Source organism: Bos taurus, chromosome 22 (genome assembly GCF_002263795.3).
Source record: "Bos taurus isolate L1 Dominette 01449 registration number 42190680 breed Hereford chromosome 22, ARS-UCD2.0, whole genome shotgun sequence".
NCBI lineage: Eukaryota > Metazoa > Chordata > Mammalia > Artiodactyla > Bovidae > Bos > Bos taurus.
Genome location: NC_037349.1, coordinates 53444341 through 53450761, shown reverse-complemented (window position 1 = coordinate 53450761; position 6421 = coordinate 53444341).

Genomic DNA, 6421 nt, shown 5'->3' with positions numbered 1-6421 from the left:
GCAATGCAGGAGACGTGGGTTGGATCCCTGGGTCCAAAACAGCCCCTGGCAACCCAGGGGCTGGCAACCCACTCTAGTATTCTTGCCTGGGAAATCCCATGGACAGAGGAGTCTGGCGGGCTACAGTCCCTGGGGTCCCAAGAATCAGACAGGACTTAGTGACTATACCACCACCACCACAGCGGGTAATGTCATGATGTCTCTAACTTATTCTTTGGTGATGACGTACAGTGGAACATCATGTGTGAAACAGACTGTGACATGCAAGTCCTTGACGGAAGAGCTGCACACACACACAGACCTTTAACCTACCACACTCATCAGAGAATAGCAAGGACTGTGTGATGAGAAGCTGCTATCAAATAATGAGTAAAAATTCTGTACATTTTCTAAAGACTGAAGTCTTTAAGATGAGTAAAGTTAAAAAAGAGTAGCATAAGATATTTAATTTAAGGATAATGAGGAAAGGATTATCATCAGATGAGTTTTAAAAAATTCAAGACTTGATAGCTAACAGTATAGCTACCAGAACCTAATTTCCAAGAATTGCGACAAGTGTTTTCATAACTTTTCTTCACTTAGTGGTACTTAAAATCTTCATCTATTAGCAAAAATCAATCAATCACAAGGGAATGGTTAGAAAATTATGGCATATCCATATCTGAAATATTGTGACATGACCAACAGTTGGATTTAACTCCTGAATTGATTTTTGATAACATGAAAACATGTTTATGATATAAATTTAAGCGCAGGTATACAACTATATTACAAGATAGTGCTAAGTTCTTGTATGTATAAGTGACTCAGCCTCCAGATAATTGTTGAGAGAGGTATAAAGAGGAACCATTTAATGTATTCCCAGCAACACTGGACTGTTAAAAAAAAATCCACTTGGAGAAGGCTGTGTTCTGCCTTTTTGTCAAGTTCGTCAGGCACAGATTACATTATTGTCTGTTTTAAACCAGAGAGTAAATTCTCTGACCACATCGGGCAGGTGTGGTAAATGCTCTGACATGATAAAAAAGAAACTCCTGATTTTACTCATCTCCAAAGCTGAAAGTTGAAGAGTTGAAGCCCTTTTGCCCTTCTCAGAATGACTAAACGTATGTGCCCCTCCTCACGAAGCCTTCCCCCGCTGGGAACCAGAAAAGGCAACCCTGCTCTGACAGACACGAGGTGTGCACACACGACACGAGGGCAGGCTGTCTACATCTGCGGCATCCAGTAGATGTTGACAGAATATCCTCTCTCCCTCCAGAAGGGCGGCCACGCCTGACCTGCCACCAGGAGACCAGGCTGACTGCAAGAAACTCAATCCTTCTCCAGCGGCGGCCCTTTCTCAGTGTGAGAAGAAAAAGAAACTTCACGTTCATTTACAATTTCCAAGAGGCCTGCCTCTTGCACACGACAGGTAAATAAATTCTCACTGTGTTAAAACCTCTTTCCTGCCGTGATGATTACAGTATGGTGCTCGGTGGCCGTTCAAAAGACCGACGTACAGCCACAGGCGCCAAGAAGGAAGGTCTCCAGGCTTCACTGTGCAGGAAGGAAGCCAGAGCCACAGCAGCACGACCAGAGAATCCACTTGCACACATGTGCACGTAAAAATACATGTGTGCACACACACACGCCTGCCCAAGCAGAAAGTAAAGGCTCAGGATGAACACGCACCGAGCTCTTAGTGACAAGTATGTGTGAGAAGCTAGGAAAGGAATGGAATGAAAGGGAAACTTGACTTTTCTTACTGTAGATATTTCTGACTTTTCTGAATCTTCTCTTTAAAGCAGCAGATAGTCACTTATCTCAAGTAATGTTTTAAAAGAAAGCAAGATGGCCTCACACGCTCCTGGTGGACATGTAAGCGTGGTACAGTTCACTTGAAAACAATCGGGCGGTTCCTCAAAAGTTACAGAGTCACCGTGTGACCCAGCCATTGCACTCAGAGCTGTGCATGCAAGAAGAAATGAAATACTCACAGGCATAAAGACATGGATGTTTAAGGAAGTGTTACCTGGAAAAACCGAACAGGGGAAGCAACCGAAATGCCCACTAACCAGGGTCTGGATGACAGACTGCGCTGTGGCCAGATAACTGGATACTCAGCAGGACTAAACAGCTACTGCCACACGCAGCGGCGTGGGTACATCTCAGAACAACAATGCTGAGTTAAAGAAGCCAGGCCAGAAGAGAATACATGCTGTACATTCCAATTTATCTAAGATTCTAGAAATTGAAACCAACCAAAGAGGGACAGCAGCTTGGTGCTGGAACGGGGAGGGGTGAGTGGCCAGGTTCACGAAGGGCACATGGGAATTACGGGGATGAGGGAAAGCTCAGCACCTTCGCGTGGAGACAGGCTCCGTGATGCACACTACAGCAAAATTTACCCACTTTTATGCTTTAAATATGAGCTTCTCAGGTGGCTCCATGGTAAAGAATGTGCCTACCAATAGAGGAAATGTGGGTTTGATCCCTGAGACAGGAAGACCCCCGGGAGAAGGAAATGGCAACCCACCCCAGTATTCTTCCCTGGGAAACTCTACGGACAAAGGAGACTTCCAAGCTACAGTTCATGGGGTCACAAAGAGTTGGACCTGACTGAGCATGCAGGCATGCTTTAAATAGGTTCAATTTATTGTGGCTGATTATATATTTTGATGAATCTGTTTCATAAAAAAGGCAATACATGTTTAAGATAGAAAATCTGGCAATTACACAAGAATGAAAGACAAAATTAAAAGCACTACTACTTAGTACTCTTTAGAAAACTCATCTCTGCCAAAGATAAAGGCTGGTCCCAGTGGAATGGATCCCAAGTTCTGGCCCTGATAGCTCTGGTCATCAGCAGGATTCAGAGGAGCAATTTTCTTTTTGAGTGGATTTTCCCTAGCTTTCCGCTGAATTTCAGGGCTAAGTGAAATTTGGTTGAAACCACGAGCTTCGTAGAGTTGTGGTAACAAACCATAAATCATGCTGGGTTCCTTAAGAAGCTCTGCAAATCTTAGACAACCAGATGGCTCTTAACAGAGCTGTTTGATTGAATAGTTTTGGAGTGGATTTTTAGCCAAGCGCTGGTTCCAGATTCTCAGCATTTAGCAGAAATGTTTAGTGAGTTAAATACACACACACAGGCACACAATAAATACACGTACACACAGCTTTTGTTTATTTTGATTACAAAGAGAAGTGTGTGTATGTGTTCAGTAGCTCAGTCAACTCTGCCACCTCACGGGCTGTAGCCGCCAGGCTGCTCTGTCCATGGGATTCTCCAGGTAAGAATACTGCAGTGGGCTTCATTTCCTCCTCCAGAGGATCTTCCCAACCCAGGGACCAAATCCACACATCTTGAGTCTCTTGCATTGGCAGGTGGGTTTTTTACCACTAGTACCACCTGGGGAGCTCACAAAGAGAAGATGAATATGCAACTACACTCACTCAGAATATCTGCAAATGTATCTTTCTTTAAATAACATCGTCCCGTTTTACAGCTAAGGAAACTGAGATTGACTGGCTCAACCCTCACACAGTGAAATCCGAAGTAAGTATATAATATACTTTATATAATATAAAGTACAATAACCGTCAAAAATTTCCCCTCACACCACAGTTTATAAGGTTCTCTAGGTACATTTTGTCTGTGGGCCCTGACAACCCTCCGCTGTTTAGGTGACTACTATGATACAGGCTTCTCCCCACATCTCCCAAACCTGGAAATGAGACAGTCCTCTGTTGGCAGGAGAAGGAAATGGCACCCCACTCCAGTACTCTTGCCTGGAAAATCCCATGGACGGAGGAGCCTGGTGGGCTACAGTCCATGGGGTTGCAAAGAGTCGGACACGACTGAGCGACTGCACTTCACTTTCTGATGGCGGGCTACTCAAAGTGTAGTCATGGCCCAGCAGCAGGGACATGACCTGGATGCTTGTTAGAAATGCAGTCTCCTAGGCTCCAGGCAGCCCTGCTGACTCGGAATCTGCATTTGAACAATGCAGATTGTGACTGCAGGCACATTCAAGTCTGAAACGCCCTCTCATCAAGTGAGCCGTCAAATGATGAGCAGAGATGAGCGGAGTTACTGGGAAGACAGCATCCCCCATGCAAGTACATTTTGTGTGATCTGACTGAAGAGCTGAAGGAAGCACATGCTCATTGTAACGGCCTGGTCTGGCAGGGAGGGACAGAAAAACGAGCATCAGAGCATCGTGCAGCTGCCACTGACAGACAATGCCAGCGTCGCTCGGGGTGGAGGGTTGTGGCTAAAGGCCAGAGGCAAGGCCAGGCCTGCGGAGCCAGGGACACGCGAGGCGTCCAGATCTGCAGACACGGCACGTCGCTCACGGGAGCCCGTTGGGTTACTGGACGGGCAGGCTGCGATCCCTTTTTATTGTCAGCCTTCATGAAGACCTTCCTTGAAGACAGAGCTCTGGTATCGACGTAAAGCTCCTTTTCGTTTCCAAGTCACATGTGCCTACTCTGTCATGTTTCCCAGAGAACATGGCCAATGTCTCTGATGGAGGGAGTGGTTGGATGCCACCCTGTGCCCACAGGTTCCATTTGCCCCTGTCAGGGATGGCACACAGGCATGCCAAGGAGCAAACCGCCTCTCATCTGCAATTCTTAAGGAAATTCAGCCAATTCTGAGTCTACAATAGTTCATACCACAGATGAGCCCCTCCTCAGTGGAAGGTGGCCAGAAGCAATGTGGATAACGTCTGGAGGAGGCCTGGTAAGAAATGAAGATCCCAGGTAAGCTTTGATTCTGGAGCCCTAAAATGTCCATCTCATTGGAATAAAGAGGAATGCACGTATGTCTCATCCAAAAAGATGAGGTCACCCCCAACGTCTGGAAGAATGAGTCCAAGATGACATGTACATCATCTTCTAACCTCTGCTCTAAAACCATTTCCTCCAGGTTTACAATTTGGCTTCTCCTTTGGGTTGGCCCATGGACAGAGGGAGTGGTTATGGCAACAAAAGCAGATGGATCCCAGGGATGTTTGGTCTTATATTTTCCTCCATGTCTTTCCATTCTACAATGCAGCCTCATTCAACGGGGTAATGAACAAGGGTTAGAGGGTTGTAATGAAGATATTCCTGAAATGAATTCTCCCAGACCGGCAGCCTTCTAGGCTCTCACCATCTCCGCAGGGCCCACTCTCAAGCTCAGGCTGGTGGGAGGGACAGGGCAGCATGTTACAAGGATGCTCATGAGGCCACACGGGGAGCCGTGTGGTTTGGGGTCAGGAAACCAGGTGCCTGACTGTCAGGCTACACCCACAGACTCAGGCACCACCAGCAAGTCAGGTGTCTCTTGGTTTTGGCAGCTCTGAAATTATGAGTTGACAATCAGATGGCACGGAAGCCTGGAAACAAAGTTATCAGTTAATCAGAAAGGCCTGCTTGGATGTGGTTTAGATATCCTGAAAGTTAGCACAATGTGGCATCTGGTGGAAATTGCTATGCCCAGGATGAGTGATGGTGTATGTGTGTGTGTGTATATATGTGTGTGTGTGTGTTTGTTTGTGTGGTTGTGGTTGAAGACAGAGAATCTGGCTTTGTTTTTAACTCTCAGGTGAACAACGAGAGATTCTGACAAATGGAATGACTTTAGAATAACTTTCTAAAGAGAAATAATTGTATATATACAAAGTCTACTTAACATTTAAGACAAGGGACAAGTTTATTTTAATGCTACTCGATATAAATATTTGTTAGAATCCTAAAATGTTTAATGTTAATTATGCAATTTACTTCTGAACACTCTCACTGTAAAATATTCAATGATTGTAGACACAGCTAAATTCCTCCTTAACCACTTCGAACCAATGCCAACTTCTTCCCAGAGGCAAGTAGTGTGGTGGCCATTGGGGTATAAATCTTTCCAAGGTCTTTTCGCTACAGTTATAAACATGAACACGTCCCCAGAAACACAGCTAATGTCATTCTGATGTTCTGTTTTGTTTCTATTAGAAATACCATTATATTGAACACATTATCTACAATTTGCTTTGTTCATTCAGAAACATATTGTGGAGACTTTTTCCTGTTAGTACTTATAGACCCATCTCCTTTCTAACCACTGCATAGTATTCAGCAGAATGCATATGCCATCCTTTATGTAACCTTGGATCTTTATGTAGTCTTTATATAATCCTTCCTCAGTGATCAGTGTAAAGAAATAGAGGAAAACAATAGAATGGGAAAGACTAGAGATCTCTTCAAGAAAATTAGAGATACCAAGGGAACATTTCATGCAGAGATGGGCACAATAAAGGACAGAAATGGTATGGACCTAACAGAAGCAGAAGATATTAAGAAGAGGTGGCAAGAATACAAAGAAGAACTATAAAAAAAGATATTAATGACCCAGATAACCATCATGGTGTGATCACTGACCTAGATCCAGACATCCTGGAAT